At 40.4% G+C, this 23192-nt stretch overlaps 1 protein-coding gene and 1 long non-coding RNA gene across 16 annotated transcripts in view; one reads left to right on the top strand and one right to left on the bottom strand.

Moving 5' to 3' along the window:
- The window catches only part of LRMDA (leucine rich melanocyte differentiation associated), an 865870-nt gene that overhangs the window by 157875 nt on the left and 684803 nt on the right, over positions 1-23192 (bottom strand). The gene's annotated exons all lie outside the window — the stretch shown is intronic.
- Positions 1-23192, top strand: part of LOC149523969 (uncharacterized) — a 98078-nt gene that overhangs the window by 58704 nt on the left and 16182 nt on the right. For 4 of the 11 annotated variants that reach the window (XR_016350151.1, XR_016350148.1, XR_016350152.1 and 1 more), the window contains exons 1-2: positions 16296-16628; positions 17174-17307. The exons of 3 other annotated variants lie outside the window; for them this stretch is intronic. This is a non-coding gene — a long non-coding RNA (uncharacterized LOC149523969). Of the gene's footprint in view, positions 1-7060; positions 7435-16295; positions 16633-17173; positions 17308-23192 lie in introns of those variants that run through there. 4 more of the 11 variants (XR_016350147.1, XR_016350155.1, XR_016350146.1 and 1 more) reach the window with 2 other exon arrangements.

Here is a 23192-nt window from a genome sequence, read left to right as displayed (position 1 = left end):
ATCGGGAAGAAAAATGTTAGCACGATGTTTTACTCAGCAGGAAGAGCATCGAGAACATTTTAATGATTTACCAGTTCTACTCGACTGAGCTTGCACCCTGTAAATAGGTCATATGATCACTGATCACAAGTTAAGCTACTTTTGTTTCTCGAACGGCATGAATGGAAGGCCCGTTGTACAGTACCAAAGGTACGTGTGCAGCCCTGTGTAAGACAAGGTGAGGTTACATACAACAGGCAGTTAATGGCTCATACCAGCAAGCCCTCAACTGAATGCCGCACATGAGGTTGAATTTTAAAGAGGTATCTGACCTTGCAGCTGGGAGCTTTAACTGTGTGTTTTTACCTATTTATACCTGGATAAGTAAACACTTACTGAATGCTGAAAGGGACTGAAAGCACTATGTTAGCCAGAGGCTAATCCCTATTCTCTGTGGATGAAAGAACTCAAAGAAAAAAATAAAGTTTTCTGCCTCAGGTAACACAAAGGTAAACCTGTAATAAAGAGCTCCATTTATTTTAACCTTCGTGTTGCTGTATCTCCATTTCTAATGAACTCTTGGCAGTTAAAAATGAAATACTGCCCTGTCCTAAGAATGACAGAAATATCACAGCAACAGCAACCGAGTATCACAAGGCAGTAGAAAATAAAAACCAGAAGTGTTCAGAGAGACCTGCTTCGTGGAGAGACCACATCCTGATCCCAGTGAAGTCTAAAGGAAAACTGACAGTGACGTCAATGAGCCCTGGATCTGGCCCTAAGCAAGCATCAGAAGCAGCAGTGATCACAGCTTCTCTGGTTGTAGGGTCTGACCCATTTAAAATGCATCCAACAGTCATATTGCAGAAAACAATATGAACTACAGAAGATTCAAGGACTTTTAACTGATTTTAGCTTTTAGTTCCTGCTGGATGGCATTCTAATGCAGGAGGCATAATATATTTCTTGCTGATTCATAGCCTTATATTTTCATTTCAGCGTTTAATGTTTTGACCAATAAAAACACCTTTCTTAACAGATGCCGTTTCAGCAAGAAGTGAAATGTACTGTGCTATGTGAGAGAGAGTAAGAATGCTTTTTGAAAACTTCTATTTGCTTTTCACAAGTCAAAAATGGTCTGGTAGCTAACCACTTGTTTTACAATTTGATCTCCACTGAATTCTTGAGCATCAGCCTGCTTACATTATTTTTAGAGTCCACAATCATTCACTTATTTTTCCAGCAATACTTTTTTTACATTATTGAAAAATATAAAGACACTTCAAAAGTTTCGATTTTCTCTTTTAAAAGCATAAGAACTTCCCTCACAAAATCCTTAGGCTATGTCTACACTCACGGCTTCTTGCGCAAGTACAGCCGTTCTTGCGCAAGAATCTGCAGAGCATCCACACTGCCCGCCCGCTCTTGCGCAAGGATATTTACAGTATGGCATGGTAAGAGAGGGCTTCTTACACAAGCGCTATGCTCTTTATTATCAGGTGTAAACCCTCTTGAGCAGGAGCTCTTGCGCAAGAGGGCAGTGTGGACGCTCGGCAGGGGTTTCTTGCGCAAGAAAGCCCTATGGCTAAAATGGCCATCGGAGCTTTCTTGCGCAAGACAGTGTCCACACAGCCATGCGCGCTCTTGTGCAAAAGCACAGCTCGCACATGGCAGTGTGGACGTTTTCTTGCGCAAGACTTCTTGCACAAGAACCCTTGCGCAAGATGTTCTTGTGCAAGAAGCCGCCAGTGTAGACAGCCTTATTGTGGATGATAATTTTGCTTCTAAATACACCATTAATACAATGTTCTAGTGAAAAAAAACCTAAATGTTTCCTCGGCAATATATTCTGAATCTCTAACTCTTTCTAACTATCAAACATGTGCTCAAGATTCCCTGCTTTTGCTCCTCTCCCCTTCAACTCTCATACACAGAGAGAAGCCTAAATATTGACTTGTAAATTACAAACCTACATACTATCTATGGGTTAGAAAGTATAGGCTCTTGAGCAAAACATTTTAAATTCCGTCTTTACCCAGGTCTGAAGAATTCTCAATTTCAATTCACCTTAGCAGTCTAAGTCAGGATCTCAATCTCTACACACAACCCAGTGATCAACCTATACTAAGTACACAATCCGCTCTTCCCGCCATTTATCTCCCCAAAACCATATATAAGCCAATTACGGTGGCTATATATCCAATACAAGCTGAAGAAAGGCTCCCACACTGTTCTAATTAATTGGCACAAAGAGAAAGACTTCATTGAGGTGGCATAATGATGATCCCTCATTTCTCCCACCTTTTGTCTGTCTTGTCTATTTAGAATCTAAGGTTCTCAAACAGTCTCCTTCTCTTGTTACATATGTGGACAACTGTTGTTTGACGTGTTGCAGCTGTGATGGTCCCAGGATGTTAGAAAGGCAAGCTGGGTAAGGTACTGTTTTACTGGACCAACTTCCATTGGCGAAAGCAACCAATGTTCGAACTTCAGACTTGAAGAAGAGATCTGTGCAGCTCGAAAGATTGCCTCATTCACCCATAGAAGCTGGTCCAATAAAAGAAATTACCTCACCCGCCTTGGGTTTCTATGTGTATGAGCAGCATTTCAAACAATGCGGCCCCCATATTAGTTGAGACTCTAGTCATTATTGTAAATATATACACTGTTGTTACTACTAATAAAAAGTGGCAGCTGATAGGATTCTTCCGGCAGAATGCAGGGGATAATCAGAAGTGATGAGACATACTTAAGTTCACTTGGGAATATTTATTTAGTAATTTTTGATTTAGAGTTTTTACTATTAGTGAAATATTAGTGCTAGTCTTAATCTTTGTCTTCAGTTTCCTAAAGTTATAATAATTAATCTCGTTCTTTTTGACAGGAAGGATTCCCCACTGGTATGTGACAAGATGAACATTAAAAATCCCGTATGTGACAAACAGTCACAAAGTAACTATTTTCAGGTACTTCTGCTCCTCCTGTTAGCAGCAGAAATGTTAAAATACCATCATGAAACCTATTCATATTTTGTTTCCAGCCCAGTTTTGCATCTGAATTTTTTGGTGCATATCCAAATTAGAACATGGGCCTGCAACCAAGTCCCATATTCCTTGACCGTGAGAAGCTTGGATTCTCATCTGAGCATCATAGCTTCCTCCTATACCATCCATGGGACAAATTATGATCTGACTACCTCCAGACAATTTGCATCCATATTGTGGCATGGGCCATCTCTTAGTTGAACTTTACATTTCTCATGATTCCATGTGATTAAGAACACGATTAAACAAAATACTTAGAAGCGTGTGCTTAAATTTGAGTGCAAGTTTATGTACTTTGTTGAACGGGGGTCAAAATCACTATTTTACCCAAACTCCATGTCACTGTAATTAATTGTAAACTGCTTGATTACATCTTGAATACAAAATGCACTATAAGAAAATCATATGCTAAATGTAATTCATGACGACTTCTTCCCCCCACCAAGGATGACAAAGATCATATATGAATAATATAATTTTATTTTACAATCATGTATTTCTTTTTAGAGGTAGCTGTAAAATAACTTAAACCAAAAATAACATTTGTTGGTTTTATGATGCCACCCAGAATATTTTTAAACTTAAAACAGATGAAAAAGAAGTATTTCCCTGATATTCACATTATCTCTCAGCTGGAAGAATGCCATGGTGGTGGTGGGGGAGGGGAGGGGGGAGCAGAAGTAGTATTAAATCTGAGATACATTTTTAATAGACTTTATTACATTTACATTGATCCATATGCAAAATAATTTGTTTACAATTTGAACTGAGACTTCTAAACAGTGCCTAACTCAATAAAGGAGAAGACTGAAAAACAACAGCTGTATGGTTAACAACACATTAAGCCATTAAAAATATTAAATGTTGCATGTGTACTTGGATTTGTAAACAGAGTCAAATTAACCCTTTAAATTTGTTTGGACACAGGGGGCCTGGGTTTGAAAAATGGGAACATGCAATTGTTGGAACTTAAATTAGGCGCACGCACAAGTGTAATCATAATATTTGTGTGCATATATTAGGAGTATAATATTGACCGCAGCCAGCTGTTAAAATTATATTGGAAAAGGAATGTCTGTCTCATGACTAAAGCTGAAGACGGTGGATTAGGTGGCTTAAATTCTATTTCTAGCTCCGTTATTAAGTATCTGAACTTCTCTCTGCCTCATTCGAGCTCCCTTCCTGTAAAATGGGTTTTCTAATGCTTATCTAACTGACAGTGTTATTCTTGGACCCTCAACTAGTGTTTGGAAATGAATGAAAGGAGCTATATAACTGCAGCAGTATTACAGTCAGCCATGCAGTGGCACTTGTATGGCCATATGATAGAAGAAATAGTGCATTGCATATAGCTAAACATGAAAGTTCAGAGCATATTACAATTATGAAAAAGGCCCCTTTAATGGGGTTAATTAAAGTGGAAATAAATATTCCTTCAGCATCTCTTCAGAGGATACAGTAAAATAAAACATAAGACATAACATACATATATTGATCCCTATAAAATAATGTTAAGTTATAACTGAAATTACTATAGCATAAGTTGAACTCTAAAAGGACATATAAAAAAAATCAATGAACATGCTCAAGACAAAACCAGCAGCAACATGAAACATTTTTAGAAACGGGGGTAGAACTGTCAACATAAAACAGTCAACATTTCCTGGCATATTGAGACTCCTAAACTCTCACAAAGCAGTGACAAATTAATGGATTTGGAGAATCCCTCACCCCCACCTCCCCACACAGCAAGCTGTGACAAAGGCACATTTGACACTAGTGAGTATGGTTGTCAGGTAGCCGTCTCATCCCTGATCATTCACTGTCACTGCATCCGACTTCTACACTAACATTCCTTAAAGTATTTTTTGTGGCTTTCCATTAGTCATGAACACCAAAAATGTTAATGTTCATTTTTTGTGAAGCTGCTGAGTGTTGGAGTTGGCATTTGCAGATTTTGTGTCTGGTCCTTCTCTATACACGTGAACTTGTCCAAGCATTAAGGGTTTCAAAATGGGATACACATTTTACAGTTATAGAAAGGCCTTGTTCAAAAATATATTTAGAGAGAGAGAGAGAGAGAGAGAGAGGAGGAGATGCTGTGGGAAAGGAAAAAGAAATGATTCAGGAATGATGAATATGCTGAAAAATAGAAAGGTGTCTTTCTTTTGATCTAAGTAAAGAAAAGAGATAACAGGGCCAAAGGAACACAGGTGGGTCTTTTTTTTCCACTGCAAACTTTTGAAAAACATATGGAACCCTACTGTAAAGTCTCTTCCATTCCTTTGTCCTAAACAAATTTAAGAACCAAACCTCCTGGAACGTTACCTTCTCTTCTTCCATTTTCACCTCTGCCTTCCTGCATTCAGTGTTTAATTGTAGCTTCTCAGCAATACACTGTTTATTTAAGGACAAACATAACTTCCAACTTCCCCTTCATAATCAATGTTCTTGTTTCCTTTCAATTCTCCTTCTTTCAAACTATTACTAAAGATAAATTACTTGAAGACATTGCTGATTTTACTTCCCATATTTTGCTTCTTCTAATAAAAAGGTAAAGAGAGAGAGAGGAAAAAAAAAAGAACCAGTATATATCCCTGGGGCAGCTGTTGGTGAGACAGGAGACTGAACCAAGGTGATAAGCATCTGGACTTGAGAAAGGGAGAAAGACAGGTTTGGATAGAGATCAGTGCTACTTGATTTTAAAGATAGTTGAGTGTGATAAAAGGATGGTGTGGTAATAAGCATGCCTACTTAGGCAAGGTGAAAGTGTGGATAGCTTATTTTGCCAGAGTCAGATCTATTTTGCAGTGAGAGATCACAAAACAGGTTGGGTCAAGGGGGTCTACAGCACAGGAATGTCTCTTTGGGAGGAGAGACCTCAATGAGTATTAAGTACTAGTACTTAGCATCAGCAGGAAAACAGAGGAAGAGGGACTGCACAAGAGGAGCACTTGGAGAGGCCTTTGAAATAAATACATGGGCATGTGTTTTCAAACTAACTATGGATTTTGGACGCCTCAGGGTTTTTTTGTGCTCACCTAGCACTTCTGAGAATTGGCCCCCCTTCAAAGTGTTTTAAATTGGGCAACCAAAATCTCTAGTTACTTTTGAAAATGTAGCTCATACTTTGCTTTTTCTTTTGAAACTAAATGCTTAAGTGCTCATACAGTTCCGGGAACCTTCTTTTTTCTTTTCTCCCCCCCCCCCCTTCATTTCAACCCAGAAAAGGAAAGCGAGGGAGGTGGGAAAGGCAGTTTCACAGCATCAAGTTGGAATTCAGGCAGGCTGTTCCCAAACTGAAACACAGCTTCGATACTATCTGTTTCATTCTGTTTATTTTTTTTCTTTTTAGTGATGAACAGCCACATGACCCCGAGACCAGTTTCTCTAAGTTCTAGAGAAAGGATCTCAATCAAGGGTGAAGGGAAAATTTATCATTGCCCAGTTAAAAACAAACTGGCTTCAGTCTAAGCCCCTTCAATGCAAGAAGGGTTATCAGAGAAAATGAAGAGAAAGGGGATATATAAAACATTTAATTATCAGAAAACCATATTATAATGTGTCACTAACAGGACAGGGCACTTAAATTTCAGAGGCCCAAGTCACCACTCAATGATAACCCAGAAACCAGGGATTTGTGAAGTTTTTATACTCCAGCTGGAATAATATAAATAAAATAAACTATATAAATGAAATAAGGAAACTTCACACAATCTGCCAAAATTTGTACAAACAATAAACCACCCTGACATGTAGGTCCAATCCAATCATGCGTGCAACTAAATATACACAAGAGCTTATTTAATATGATAACCCTCCTATCAAAGCATTCATGATCGAAATGATCCACCCATAGTACAAAGTTGTTTCTCTTGTACAAGGCCTCCCACAAGCATAAATGTGGTATATGACACCCTGTGACGGACCCACGAGGGCCCGCACTCCTGAAAGGGGGGGGGAAATCGTCCCCCCCCCAGAGATGGAAAAGACGGGCCGCTACCGCGCCTGGACGCAGCAGCCCCACTCTCCAGCTCAGCAGAGTCAGGGAGGAGCGGGAGGCTGACACAGCCCAACCACATGGGTGTGGGGCCACGTCACACTGACGCTTCCTGGCGTAAGGATGGGGGGGCGGCGGAGCCGGCGAACGTTGGACCACCCTGGGGACAGGGCTACGACTCCACGACCCAACAGCGCGGCACGGAGCGACACGGAGGGGGCGGGTTGCCGTCACTGGGCGTCTGTCCCCGGGCTGCTTGAAAAGCAGCCAGGTGAGCTGACGGAAGAGGGCCGACGAAGGAGCCGCCAACCCCCATGCAGGAAGGAGGACATCCCGCCCCCCTGGAGGGACGGAGGAGCAGTACGTTGGCCCCGAGAACACCAGCAGGATGGGGCCGAGGGACCATACTTGGTGAGTGCCCCGGTCGGGTCCACAAGGGAGTCGGTGCTGGATGGCGAGTGGAAGGAGCCTAGGGCAGTCTACCTCTGGAGGCCATGGACAGGCAAGTTTCAGGGATTGACCCCGCCTGCCATGGGGGGAATGCATTAATCCCTCCACTTAGGGCCCTGGGCTGGGACCCGGAGGAGATGGAGGCCCGGGTCCCCCACTTCTTGCTCCCCCCCCCCATCTGATCATAATCAAGTTGACTCACCGCCGCCTCCTCTGGAGTTCCCGGAGGTGAGCGGCCTCAAATTGGACCCTAGTGGCTGTTGCCCTTACCGTGCGGACACCCAGGGATAGGACCCCAGGACCTGTGTTGGGGGTGTAATCCCAAGACCCCTATCAGGGACATAAAGGTGGGTTCGCTGAACCCTGTTGCCGGGCCGGCGACGGGTGATCGCACCCACTGACCCCTTCAGAGAGTTAAGACCTCGGGACCCAAAACCGAGGACCTAGACGGTGGGTCCGCTGAACCCCCCTGCTCTCCCGAGAGGGGGCGCTCGCACCCAAACAAAAGGGTCAGACACCCTTTTTATATTCTAGAGTTCTGAACACAGGCTATGAAATTGAAGTCTAGAGTTCAAGGCCTCTTCTGAAAAGAGTATAAAGAGGAACACAACAAAGATGCATATGATTTCCTACACATCCACTGGAAAAAACACAGAACCAGGCAGATATCCTACAATTATGATTTTATTCTTACAGAAACAGAAGATAATTCTAGATTTCATTTGGTACCTTCCCTTTGCTCTTCAGACATATTGCTGGTTTCCCCTTTGTGTTCATAGGCACCATGTTTAGAAAGTTCTTTCTTTTACAATGCCACGCTTCATTCATTAATCCACAGGAATAGCTTGGTGGCATTCAAATGCCCCAAAAGGATAGCTAGTTAATATATAGTAGTCAGTTTTATAAAGTTTCCTTATTATACATGTACCAGGTAATGCATACTACTAAGTATAAGGCCTAACTGATGATGAGCTATGGAGAACAGCTCCATAAAAAAAAATCAACTATTAAAAATCTATCCATGAGGTTGACTGAGGCAAGAACGTGCATTAAGAGCAAAGGTTAAGTGGATATCAGGGGTTCTTGTCTTTAGAGACCCTCATTATCTAATAAATGTCATGTTTCTTATTTCATTAAAAAACAGTGTTTTTTTCCTCTTTCAAAACATATATAATGGAGCTGGCGTGGAACTATAGATTTCTAAATTGTTTTTGTCAGGACAGGATGTTGCATGGTCTGTGCTTTGCCAGGTCAGACTGATGGCAGTCTCCAAAATTCAGTCTGGGTAAGATTGAAATTCTGCTAATGGCTAGAGAGAAAGAGGATCATTTCTACTCTCTGGTCACTTGGGAAGTTAAACCTGCAGTGGGTTAGGTAGCTGAATCTTTCAGATTCAGATCTTGCCAGTATTAGACTGCAAAGTGCTCAGAGTGGCCCTACACTTGAAGACCAGACATAAGGTTCAGCCAAAAAAAAGCATCTTCTCCCACCATATAGAACAGTTCTATCCGCTGAGAATACCTCTCACCACTTCTCCGATAATTTCACTGTTTTGTCATTTTCTTCCTAAGGCCGCTCAAGGTGTTGACGTTTACCCATAAAAACCAACAGAGCTTGGGTCAAAGTTATCAGAGTGACCACTTTTCCCTAAATGAGTGACAGAGAGCAGAGGACAGGTCAAGCCCACTGGCCCAGTTTTAAACCTTTGAGGGTTGGTGGCAAAGTGTTCACAATGCATGGCCCTTGACTCAAATCCATTTGTCTCTCTGTTCTAACTGAGCTGAACTTTCTCGACCCTAGGAACACAACAGAAGATTTGTCTGTGTTCTCACATGTTCCCCTGAGGGACGAATAGAGCGGCCAGGGTTAGAGGCCTATGGATTTTAAGGACTGGCTTTCACATGCAACCCTCACTTACCTTGCCTCTTTATGAGCTTTGGAAAAGAAGCACAAAAACACTCTTCTCTTTTTATTATGTTTTATATACATGAATCCTGAGATGGTTTTACATCTAAAATATGCTTGATGACCAATGTATTAATATTTAGAGGCAATGAGAGATGGGAGTAAAAGGCCACATATTTATTGCTTACATGCACAGATAGAAAATGAATTGCTAATGTAGAGACATTTTCAGACACAGGGAGCTATACAAGATGCTATACCGGCTGCTCTGTAAGGAAAAGTGTCTGAATTTGTGTTCCTGGCTTCTTGGTGAACCAGTCTCTCTCATGCTTAATAGGTACGGAGCACAGCTAAGCTCAGCATACTTACCAGCTAAGAAGCTGATTTGAGAAGAAAATTTAGCCAAGGGGGGATGGGTTGGGGAGGAAAGACTATAAAAAGATTCAGGATTCCTCTAGAGGCAGAAGACAACATCAGCTCTTTTTGTATCTTCACAGAGTGAAAGTAGAAAGGGCATTAAAAACCCTTCCTGAAGTCTTAATCAAACTCTTACATTTAACAGCATTAATGTTAAGTATGCAAACGTTCATCCCACTGATCATTATGGTATCAAGAACTAATTTTCCTCCTTTTAAGAGCTTATATGTCACATCACACCCCTTGGGCCTTCCAGAGAAGTATTTAAATGCCTAACTGGGGGAAAAGATAAGCATTCCAGACAGCCAGGTGTTACTGATTCACCCATTAAAACTTCAGTTATAAAATATCCCACACAATGGTAAAACATTTCAGTCATTAGAAGATCATAAATAGATTAAGATGACATTCTAAATTATTATGACTGTGTGTGTATAAAATTTACATTGCTCGTCACAATATCCCTGGTGTCTGTAACTCTGATTATCTGAAGCTAAAGATAAAGTGCGTGTGCTATTTGTTCTGAGAACTTAAAAATGACGGAACCACACAATGCAAATGTAACGTCCCTCCTGAGACAGGAGAGAATTTTACATTTATTTGTAAGAAAATTCATTGACTTACCTCAGCGAAAATAAATCGTAGTTTCATTTTATTTTTAAGTGCAAGTTTCAAGTAGGCACACATGCATAAATATAAAATGGGAAAAGGTATCAATTTTATTTAAGTTCCATAAACTCCTACATTAAAACTAAGGTAAATGCAAGTTTAGCTGTTAAAAAACAAGAAAGAAGAAGAAGAAACAATTCTTTGGCACCCGTAATATCAAAAGGTGCCAGGGGTTTCCAATCTCTCTCTCTAATCATGAATTACACACACACGCGCACACACACACACACACACACACACACACACACAATTACATTGGTCCATACTTATGTACATGAATGTACCTCTTGTGTGCACCTTCTCCTTACCTTCTGCAGTGTTCCTATGCACTGTTAAGTAAGAACTATATTTTATCCTAGAAACAATACTCTGGTATTTCAACTTACACACTGAGCTGCCAGGAGAAGCCTTTAGAAGACGTAAGAAAGAAGCCTGGGAGGAACTTCTAAAAATCCCACTTCCACCTGCTCTTGCTATTACAGAGCAGGTCCTGTGGGATCCTAGTCCCATTGCAGTGTTCCACACGAGTCCCACGTAGGGCTCTGATGTAAAGTGATGCCAATGTGAAATTCCTTACACGTTAGTAAATAAATGTAAGTGGATTTACGGGAGCCTAATGAACCCCAAGTCACACCAGCAGTGTTCCAGCAGATAGATATTAGATTTGGGATCAGGAGACCTGAGCTTCACTCCTGGCAGAGGCATTAGCCTGCTGTGTGTGCGCGGAAAGGTGATGGTGGTTGTTTGGCCTCTCTGTGCTTCTTCTCATCCCATCACTTGTCAGGTTTGCCTTATTAGACTGTCAACTCTGTATGTACAGTGCCTATCACAATGGGGCATGGGTCTCTAGGTCCCTCTGAAATTTAAACAACCACTTGCCCTCCTGTCCATCCCCAGTTTTTTGCCTTGGCTTCTCTTTTTCTATTTCACTTCACAAGTGAAATGCTGGCCCTGTTGAAACCAATGAGATATTTGCTATTGAAGTCAAAGGGGCAAGGGTGACACTATCTGTTTTTATTGTTTGTCAAATGAAATATAAATTGTTCTAAACAAAAAGCTGCAAAAGGTAAAGCAAAGCCATGCAGCAAATATTTTAGTATTAAATTTCCAAACATGTATTAGTAAACAGTCTGTTTAGAACAGATTTGTTCATAATTTTTAAAATTTCCCCAGCTATACAACTCCAATTATTTGTTTAGCACACCGGAGCCAAGCAAGCACCCAACGGAAGCCACACAAGCACCCGACAGAAGGGAACTACATAAGCACAGCTAGCAGGTCTGGTGCAATTTCTGTCTCCCACATTATCTCGCTGTGCTCATCCAAATCCCCATTCTGCAATGTATACATTCATGTCCATCCTTATTCAGAAATCACATAAGTACACAATTGCCTTTAGGTATGTGCTTAAGTCCCATTTAAATTAACTATTGAGTGCAAAAATAATGCAGCCATAACCAAATTCACAGAATATTTGAAGGTAAATTGCAATTTTGTTGGAGTTTTTAAAAGGCCAAAAATCCTTGTTGTTTTGAACAATTTTCTTATTACTCTTATGTCATTCTATATGCCCCTGATTGGGACAGAGAAGGGAAACTTACAACATTAATGTCCACACAAGTAAAATGAAATCTTATAGAACCAGAAATTACGAGGAGGTCACTAGAATAGAGGACATTATTGCAGGTGGTCTTGTTATTTATATCTAAAGAAGTTAGAGATCTTGAAAGAGTGCTTATTGTCAGCTGTGACGCTGACCTATATTTAGATGCAGAGACTGTCACCAATAATTGTCTGCCTTAACTCCCCTGATAAAGAATAATGTCTTGGCTGGAGCTGCCACTTACAGGTTATACTCACAAAAGTAAACAAAACATTATAGTTCCAGGAAGGGTGAAAACAGAAGTCCAGAAACTCTTGCTTGCACTAGTAGGCAGAGATTTTATTAATGACCTTGACACGCAATGGCCTATATTCACAAAACACAGCCACCAAACCTACCCCCTGTCCCTAGGCCACAGAATTCCTGCTAAAACCATGATTCCTTCATTCTTGAGTGGATGTCTACTTTTTGTTGTACCAAGTCTTCAGGAAATGCTAGCACGCTGCAGGTTAGATTACAATTTATGAGGAGGAAAGCAAGAGGCACGTTCTTCATAGGGGAGACATTGAATTAGTGAGTAACCTTTTAACCTTGGTGGCGTAGCGTGTGTACATTTAAAATGATATGGATGAACCAATAAAAGAACCACCATCCCACACTCAGAGCTCAATTCCATCTTCCACTACAACTCCAGGCAGCTATCTAATGTGAGCAAAACTCAAATCCTTCCCCTTGCTTCGATTCCAGCTATCATGACACTGTTTACATGGACCTTTTGGACCCTCGCTACACATTCGGTCATGCTGCCATTCCTAGAGAATTTGGTATTTTTGGTATTTCAGCTTAAATGTCAGTTTTTTAATGGAAGCAGTCACTGGCAACTGATCTGGGACCAGCCATTCAAAAGACCCTGACACTCCTGGCCAACCCATTGCAGCAGTGACAGAGGCCACAGCCCTGGGCCATGTGCTCCCTGTGGCACTAAGGGCTGGTTGCCCCAACATTGGAGGCCTTGCACATTCCGGGAGCGTGGAGCCACCTCCCTCCATCTTGCCCAGGAGACCTGCAATTCTGTTAGTCCCCCTGCCCATGTGAGGGCAGACAAAACCTGGTAACTGTTCTGTGACCTTGTCAATGCTAAGGGAAGTGCTCACGTGATAAAAATATGAGAAACTTTATTCCCTGACATTTTCACACCTAGTAAAATGAGAACTTTTAAACGGGTATCAACTACTGACTCCAAATTGCCATGGGATATTTTGCAGGTGTTGCCAGTTTTCCACATCATCACAGCTTTGGAAAACGTTTCTTTTGTGAACTATACAATCACTACCAGTTCTCATGTCTAAATGTCTCAGAGGGAGAGCTGTGTAAGTCTGAAACTTTAAAAAACTTAAACAATGAGTGGTCCTGTCGCACCTTGGAAACAAAAAAAAAAAATTGAGAGTGCGCTTTCGTGGGCATCACCTACTTGTTGTTCTTCTCATCTGACCACCAGTTCTTATGTCAGGTACATAGTTTGTCATCAGATGTATTTCTCTGCTGACGCAACTGCGATCACTGGCCACAACAGAAGAAATATTTATTTTTCTTTATTACACACAGAAAGTGTAATGAATGATGTATGGTTTAGTGATTACAGAACATGTCAATCCACACGCTGATCATTGTGGGATCGCAACTCCATACAAAATCTGAACGCTGTAAGAGTCTAGTCTATTAATAAGAGTCTGTGGTTTTGCCACTGTATTCACTGTGGCACATTAAATGAGTCACAACCTCCTAGTTTCCCCATTTCTCCATCTATAAAACAGAGATAATAGTAAGTGCCTACCTGACAGGAATACTATAAGGTTTAAATCCTCTAACATTTATAAAGTGTTATGAACTCCTTTTTTTTTTTTTTTTTTTTTTTTTTTTTTTTTAAGGGGCTGATCCAAAGCACACTGAAGTCTATAGGAATCTTCTTCATTGACTTCAATGGGCTTTGGATCAGACCCTAAACACTTGCATAATATTAGTCACTATCAGGCAAAAAAGAAAAAAAGAAAAATTTGACAAAACAAAACAAAAAAAAAAAAATCTGTCATTCTATTTTGCAACTCAGATGTGTTAGTTTTCAGGAAATGGTTCATTTTACATTGAAATGTATGACCATTCAATTTTTGACATATTCCAAATTTGAAAATTGAAATTCTGGAATGAAAGATTTGGGATGGCCAACACCACAGTTAACACATCTTGGTTTTATTTATATTTCATCCCAAAGTAGAGACAGAATAATAAAGAACTGCAGCACCACCCAAGTCTATATTACTGTACCAATTACAGACACTGTCTGATAAAAGAAATAATTCCATCTCAATGAAGGGTCCATTTGGGTATCCCTAGAAAAGATTTTAAAATACTCATGTGTGAGCTGAATTATGTTTAGTGCTTTAGAATTTCTTTTGTTTTGTGTGGGACTTTAGCACTAGAGAAAACATTCATTTCTCTTGCATACGTCTGCCATAATTGTCATCATGCAATTTACATATTAATTTCCTCAAATCCAGCCTCCTGCTATTTTATCTTGCAACAGGCTTGTTTCTGTTTGTGGCATAACTAGTTTCAAACAATGTGATATCATCAAAAGAAGATTTTGACTTCCTTGTGGAAGAAATGTCCCCTTTTCCCTTCTCCCCAAATAAAATTAAACATAGGCTCCTCCAGACAATGAAAGCCTCCTGAGAACTGATGGGAGCTCGAAGCTGCTCTGCATCCCTACAGATCTCTGTGTCCAGAGCAAGAGTTTTCAAACTTTGAGTCCTGACTTGTAAGGATAAGCCACTAGTTGGCCGCGAGACACTTTGTTTACTTGAGCATCCACAGAAGCGGCCACTTAAAGCTCTGATTGGCTATGGTTCACCATTCCTGGCCAATGGGAGCCGGAGGAAGTGGTGGCCCAGCCCACAGTGCTTCCCACAGCTCTCATTGGTCAGGAACAGTATACCACGCCCACTGGGAGGGGCCAGGCCTGTGGATGCTCAGGTAAACAAAGTGTCTCGTAGCCAGCCAGTGCCTCACCTTTAAAAACTGTGACTCAAAGTTTGAAAACCCCTAGTCTAGAAGGACTGGACTCTTTATAAGTAAAACGAGTGTAGAAACCACTTGCATCAATAATCATATTGTATAGTCTGCTTTTCTCTTGTTAAGGTTTGTATCACTGTGAAAGTGCCTTTTTAGCAACAGCTGAAACCAATCAGTTTTATTGGAGATCTCATGTTCGACTTCAACTTGAGCCCATAAATCCATCCATTTAACCCAATGGTATCATCAGTATTTGTGATTTTGTTTTTTAACCGCACACCCATATAAATCACAATTTAATTTAAATACGCAAAGTTTCCTTGCAATATTGAGCAGGAGCTGCTATGAAGCACAAATAGATGTGTTTGCTAATACCAATTTCCATGTAAGACCTGAAGTGAGTCAAGACGACTAGAATTAATCTTTTTTTCCCTAAAATCAGCAGCAAAGATTCCATTTAAAAATGTGTGGCTATAAATACAATGCCACTACACTATACTCGAAGCACCGCATTGAACAAAAATGTCTTTATAGGATTACACATTGCCTAAAATGAAGAATGTGGTTAAATTTGAACATGACACTGGATCAAAAAATGTAGATGAAACCAGTTCAAAACCAGTGTGAGCCAATAAAAGTCACTTTGAAATGCCTCTAAGCAAGCACACACAAAAAGGAGAACATCAGTGACTTAGTCTTTGGCCTTCTAACCAGGAAAGGACTTGTGAAGGTGAATGGTTTACAGACGAAGGGATATAAAAGAGACAAAACCCGGATAAAAATTAAATAAAAAGTAGCTGTCTTAAACTGTAATTGCACTCCTCTGCTGAGCATGCTTTCAGATATATAAATGTGATTTACCATCAGCTTGCAACTACAAATCAGGTCTTAAGAAACACTTGTGCTATGAAATTGTTTAATCTCATCAAGCTCTGCTTTCACAGCAAGCCATAAATCACAAAGTCTTTGTTATCATAGACCTCCATGAGCGCCTCTCAGGCAGGCAATGGATCGTGGGTATATATAATCCTGACTGCACAAACAGTGGGGTCGTTGCAGGCTGAAATACTTTCATAATAGCCACTGTGCAGCTGGTGGAACACAAGCCTATGATGGATATCTCATTTCCTACAGTCGGCATCTATTTCGAGCAAATTATTACCACATAAATTTCTTGTCAACAGAAACGGCCAATTAATTAAGTTAAAAATTTACTCGTGATCACATCTACAAACCAAATAGAACTGCAAGGCAATTTTCCAGTTACTGAATATACTGCAGGTCAGTTTAATGAATAATTTTTAACTTTGTCATAAACTCAAAGACAGGCTAATATCTTGAGGAACCTGAATGGAGAGCAGCTGCTGACAGCTTTACATGAAATATATTTATGCGGATTTTGATTGCTGACATCTGGGGACAGAAATAAACTTTATACAATTACAGAAGCATGTTTACAAGAATATAAGAATTTTCCTCTCCTGAAATATAGGCAAGTTCTTTTCTAAAATGTTGTATTTAAATAGAAAGAGTGCTTAAAAGGATATAGAATTGGTCTAGGGGAAAAAATGCATTAAACTCTTATAGTAGTGAGTGGCTCATTATTAAAGCTGAGATCTATAATAGGTAAAATACTGTCAATTATGCTTACTTTTAACATCACGTTACTTCCAACCTTCTAATAGTACACTTTGTACTCATATTTATCTCACATAGACACAAACACATTAGACAGTCATTATAATTAGTGGGTGGAGATAATTGGGAGTTCTCTCAAGGCCCCCCCTTCTGAACGATGAATAAAAATGATTTCTACGGTTTCTTCTTTCCACTATACAATACACATTTCTAGTAGTGAAGAGAAAGGGAAAATTTAGACCTAAGTCCACCATACAAGTTAAGGTTGGCGGATTGACAAACATTAATACAGCTACTTACTTTTGGGTTATTAAATATATAAAACTGATCTGCATGAAAACAGGTTCATTTGAAAGTACTTTTTTTTTTAACTATATCCTTTTTTCCACTTCCTCCTAGAGGCAGGACAAGCACATTTCTCACTCACACCAAGCAATGTGACAAAAAGGTTTTTCTAAGTGATAAAAAGCAGGGGACCACAAATGGGATAAGGAGTCTTCCACCTCTAGGTTGATGGTTCAAATTTATCTCAGGTAGGTAGTGACCAGGAGCAATTACCATTTGAAGACTTTTTGGCAGCTGGCAGCCTATGTGAAATGATAATTTTCTTTTTAAAACTTTCCAGTGATGTCTTACTTAACAAAAAATATGTAGAGGTGCCTCAGCCTAGCTCTGGAGACTTTGGATAGAAATTAAAAGTGCAATCTTATGCTGAATTAAACAGGCACCTCTCTTCACACCACTGCCAGAGAAACATCCATAGAACATAAGCACAAATTATTTACGTAAACCAGCTCCCAGCTCTGCTGCTCCCTTTGCAAGAGCCTGGACAAACAGATGGGCCTCGCAGAACACTCTGAACATCAACAAGTCAGAGCAACTGCAGACCAAGGCAAAGAGTCAGTGCCACAAAACAGAGACCCCTCAAGAAAATGGCGAATACAGTCAGAGCACTTCCAGTAATTGAAACTGTGCATGGGGAAAGAGGTAACCACTCAAGTAGGCCATATCCAGACTATTTGAGATTTACAGGTCATAACTAACACCTTAACAGCTACCCAGAAACTAACAGGAAGATAGCACAGTAGCTCCCAGAAGCAGTGGCACATCCCTCGTCCTAGACTGAGGTGAGGCCAGGTTGCTCTGTGCTCTGCCTCACCTGCAGACACTGTCCTCGCTGTTCCCATTGGCTTCAGTTCCCAGCCAATGGGAGTGGCAGAACAGCACGTGGCGTGGGTGCAGCATTCGGAACCTCCTGGCTGCCTCTACACACAAGAGCTGGGGGGAACCAGGCCAGCTGCTTCCCCAGAGTTGAGAGCCACAGAGGCTAGCTAGCAGGGAGCCGGCTGCACCTTACCATCAATCCAACAGTCAACGGCTCGGTCAGTGGTGCTGATCAGGGATCCAACAGTCAAAAACCGGACACTTGGTCATCCTAATGATCATACAACGTTTTTCACATTTTACCAATTGGTAAAATGCAGTTTCATCTTCTAATTAGCCATGTGCGTATTTCCTAATTGTGTTTTAAATTGGGATGGCCAGAGTATACGTAACCATTAAGTTATAGACAAGCAGACAGAAAACTGCACTTTTTTTGGTGCCTGCTTCAAATACCACCACCTCCTATGATAAAATGTAAACAGATATTGACCCAGTGCTGCTACATGAACTCCACATTAATTTTCAAGCCTCTGGACTCACCTTTGACATGCTAACGCAAGACAATGCAATATGCAGCCATTACTTGAAACAAATTCCCTGGGTATTTTTATTTCTTCAGTGTGATATTTGCCATAAAGTGGAAACTCAGAGACACCAAGTCCCCTAGAAAGACTATTTCTTTTGAAAGATATATATACCAAAAGTCACTCGGGGGGAGGAGGGAGGATTATTTTAAAGTAATTTAGAGCTTGACCCATAGCCAATTGAAATCTTTCCATAGACTTCAATGGGCTTTGGATTGCTTCCTGAAAGACCTGCAATCAGAATCACAGAGGTAGAATCACTTGTCTAATGGATACACAAGTTTTAGATTTGTGTTTTTTAATATGTGTTCTCTGTGAGGTTAAATATGATCAGTAATCATTCTAAGTATTTCCTATAAATATTTCCTTAATTATATTTCATTTTATGTTATTAATGTTACTAGACATTTACATTTCATCAGCATGACATAGTATAACGAGAATGTGGTTAAAGGCCTTGTGGCTGAGTAATTAACTAAAACACAACTAGAAAGATTTGTAAAAGGACCATGACAATGAACTTAACAATAGTTTTATTTAATTCTATTATTTTACAAGTTCTGTGGGCTAGTAATTACCCTACATGACATCCTTACACACTTGTCTGTAGAAAATTCACAGAACTAGGATAAAAAACGATAAGAGAAGACACAATCAAACAAAGTCAAGGCTGCCCATCTACCCAACCCACAACTCTAAAACACTTGAAATCTTGCAATTATACTTTTACTGCTTCATTAGTAAAACTTATGATAAATTCATAGTAATTCAGATACTAGAATTCTGCAATAATACCCCAAACACTGCAATGTTTGGGATCATTCCTGAGAATAAAACATCATGACACTTCTGTATGTGTGTACGTATAATTTGTGACTGTTACGAAAGCTTATATTTCCAGAGTAAAGGCTGACGTAAGTTTTGCACTTAAAGCATGGATTCAAATACTATGTCACATCTGACAAATACAATGAATCTTCCCAAAAATGTCAGTGCATATTCTTTGATCACAGAATTAATATTATGAAATTTTACAGGAAATGGGTTAATTAGTTTTAAGTTAAAAATGGGCCCTTAAAGAAATCTAGCACCCAGAGTCAGTTTATGCCTCCCAAATTATCTATGGGTACGTCTAGACTACAGGCTTTTGTCAACAGAGACTTCATCGACAGGTACTGTCAACAAAGCCTCTGTCGAAAAAGAGCGTCGAGACTACAGCCAGTTCTGTTGACAAAGCGAGCTGCTTTTTCAACAGAGTCTTGACGCTCTCTTTTGAAAAAAGCACAGTGTGGATGCAATAGCACCTTTTTTCAACATAACTCTGTCGAAAAAGGTGTTATTCCTCATAGAATGAGGTTTACCCTCATCGACAAAACTTCTGCATTCTGTCAACTTACTGTCGACAGAACTCGGCAGTAGTGTAGACGCAGGTATAGTTTTGTCGACAAAAGTCCACTTTTGTCGACAAAACCCTGTAGTCTAGATGCACCCTAAGTAAGAGAATGGAGACCGACATTTTAAACTCTCACTGAAGTCTTGTGCAATGGCTGCATTTTAAGACTTAAAAAAAAAAGGCTTTTTCATAACAAATTTTCTCCTTAAGCAGGGGTGAACAAATAAAATTCTACTGCACAGGTTTCCCAGTCCAGAAATTATATCACAATAGAAGCAAAAGTGGAAGTACACACCAGTAATTTAGGATAAAACTTATTCAGGAATTTCATAAACATCATCAAACTAAACTTCAAAAACTGGCAATTCAGAGAAAAGGGTACACTTAAAACAAAGTCAAATACATTAGGGAATGGAAATGCAGTTTGGACATCCAAACATTTCATAGATTATATGATTCTTAGTAGCTGCACAGAGCAAGAAAGGAGTTTTCATTGATAGAGATCTAGAGGGCCAGATATGAAATTGACTGGACAGACCTATGCAGTTTTGCATAGGAGAGAAGCAAACCCATATACGGGTGAACAGCTCAAGTGGCTGTAAAAGAGATTACAGCTAATTGCAAATATGAAAAAATAAATCTGCGGCATATGCTGCACTACCATTCAGAAGTGAAGGGGAAGCCTCTACAAATGATTGCTTTCAGTACATTACCTTTAAGAGCAGAGAATAACATGATGAAGTTAAAGGGAAATAAGAAAATATCGGCGCCTCTACCATCCATTCATGCCTTTATATATGCTTCTGGCTTACTAGTGCATTAATGTAAATTCAAGGTCTCTCAGAGGCTAGAAACCATGAAGGCTTCCATCTGATAATTTCTGACAAAATCTAAGCAGTGGTGAGCAATCAAACCTCCAGCAGCTAGCAAATCTTGCAAACCATAAAAAAGGCTGAAACTAAGCATGATGCAGTATCAAAATGAAATAACCATCAAACAGGAGAGAGAGAGAGACAGACACACACACACAAAATGAATAAACAAGCCCCAACCCATGAAGTCAGAGTTCTCACTGATGCAACGAAGGACATTTAGTTGATTTACGCTGTGACAGGTTGACATTCCTGTAAGCACAACACTCAAAAGCTCATTTCAGCAGCTTTAAGTAGCATGACACTTTCCTGATTTATGGCCATTTTATGGGGGCTGGAAATGGACAGAGAGGATGTGTCCGCAGTTCTAAATGAAGTTAAGTGGTGACCTTGGATGCAGACCCAGCTACGATATAGTTTAAAAAATGAAAACCACTATAAGTGACTTGGATAATTTAAGTCAGGGTGGGGGGATTATTCCCAGTACAAGAAAACACTGTCTATACAAAGAAGTTTGGGAACTGTAGTACATAAAGACCTAATTATCAGAAGTATTGGTCACCCACAACTCCTATTAAATTTTCTGAAAATCAACCCCCCTGAACAATTTCACAAAATAATGTATCTAAAAAGTTACATCTCTCTTATTGATCATAATCTACTCCCATTTAATTCTCATTTTCTCTTGTCACCATTCTATATATTAGAAAATCCAGGAAACAATCTCCAGCTACTGAAGACCCATCACACACAAACATTCTCTCAGAAGAAGTTTTTTGAGCAGGCAACATCTTAAATGATGAGGGATATGTGCCAGGATTTTGAATAAAAAAGTCCATGAAAGGACATGGTCCAAACTCCACTACGCTCATTGGAAAGCATTACAGTGACTTCAGTGGATTGTACATAGGCATAAATATAGCAAAAATGTCTTGGTTTGTTAGGTTAGTTTCATTTACGTCCTTGTATTTGTCAAGAGTCTGCCAAATAAATTAACTAAAAGCATATTCTGGACCTAACGGATGGTAGTCCAGTCTAGAAAGTTAGCCTGGTATCATCCTGTAAAACCATTTCAACCAGAATAATTGAAAACCTATAAGAGTTCCAATTAAAATCCTAAATCTGACTCAGTTAAATGAGCTGCTAATGGTTTCACCCACTGTCTGTGAAATTGTTAAAACGTTCTGACTCCGAAAAAATGTCTCATATAAATACATACATGAGGGAAGCACAGGGAGAGTCAGGAGAATCACGATCACCACATGAAAGCTGTGAATGTTTAAAAGTGTGCAACTGTTTGAAGTGCTTTAAGGGATAACTGTCACTGGAATTAATATGGTTTGAATGTTTAAAAATTGCAACAGATTCCTTCACTTTTTGAAGGGTGTCTGGTTCCTGCTGTGAAAGCTTACTGTCAGTCTATTTGATGGAAAGTTGAAGATAGTTTAATATATTGTTCGCTAATGCTTATTTAATGTAGTGGAATGGTCAGCAAAGACCGACAGTTGAAAGTACAACGTTAAGTCGGGAGATGAGTGTTTTTTCTTCTGTTGGTCTCCTCTGAAGCTCCCAAGTATCTGGCCAGCCTAACCCCACAGAAAACTACGAAGTGGAATGACATGAGAAACTTTAATAACATGACATGTAGCAAGCGGGAATTAAATAAAATATAATGCAGAAGAAAACTGAAAAGAAATCCTGACAGACAAAGGGGGCAGGACACAACTGTGGCTCTCAGTGCTAAAGATACATGCATATAGCATTTTAAATCCCATAACAATCTCAATGTACTGCTTCCTTATGCAGCTACTCATTAGCGATGGGCTCCCATAGCCAATGGGAGCTATGAGACCATACTCCACCTCTCTGCCTCAGCTCTGAGTCCCTTTCTGCACCCCAAACCCTGCATCCCTGGCCCCCACCAGAACCCTCACCCCAACCCTCTTTCCCAGGCCTGAGCCCCCTGCTATAACCAAACTACCCCTCAGAGCCTGCACCCCACATGACCTCCTGCAGCCCAGTCTTTGGTTCCCAGTAGAGAGCCTGTCTCAGCTGACAGGACTTTTGTCGTATTCAGTTCTCTCAGATGGCTTTTGATAGTGAACAGGAGATTGAGGAGGATTCTGGGAAACTCTCAGCCAACCCAGGAGGGTTGGCAACTCTGTTCCCAGAGCCCACACCCCCTGCTGGACCTTACACGTTAGCACCCCTCCCCACCCAGCACAGAGACTGCACACCCTTCCCCACCCCAATTCCCGGCCCCGGCCTAGCGAAAGTGAGAAAGAAGGAGGGAGCTAAGCAACAGAGGGAAGGAGGTATGAAGTAAGTGTGGGTGGAGCCGTAGAGAAGCGGTAGGGCAGAGGCCTGGCCTTGGGGTAGAAGCGGAGACAAGGGTGTTTGGGTTT

This window comes from Pelodiscus sinensis, chromosome 8 (genome assembly GCF_052426305.1).
Source record: "Pelodiscus sinensis isolate ZL-2025 chromosome 8, ASM5242630v1, whole genome shotgun sequence".
In the NCBI taxonomy this organism is placed as follows: Eukaryota; Metazoa; Chordata; order Testudines; family Trionychidae; genus Pelodiscus; species Pelodiscus sinensis.
This window is presented reverse-complemented; position numbering and strand designations above follow the sequence as displayed.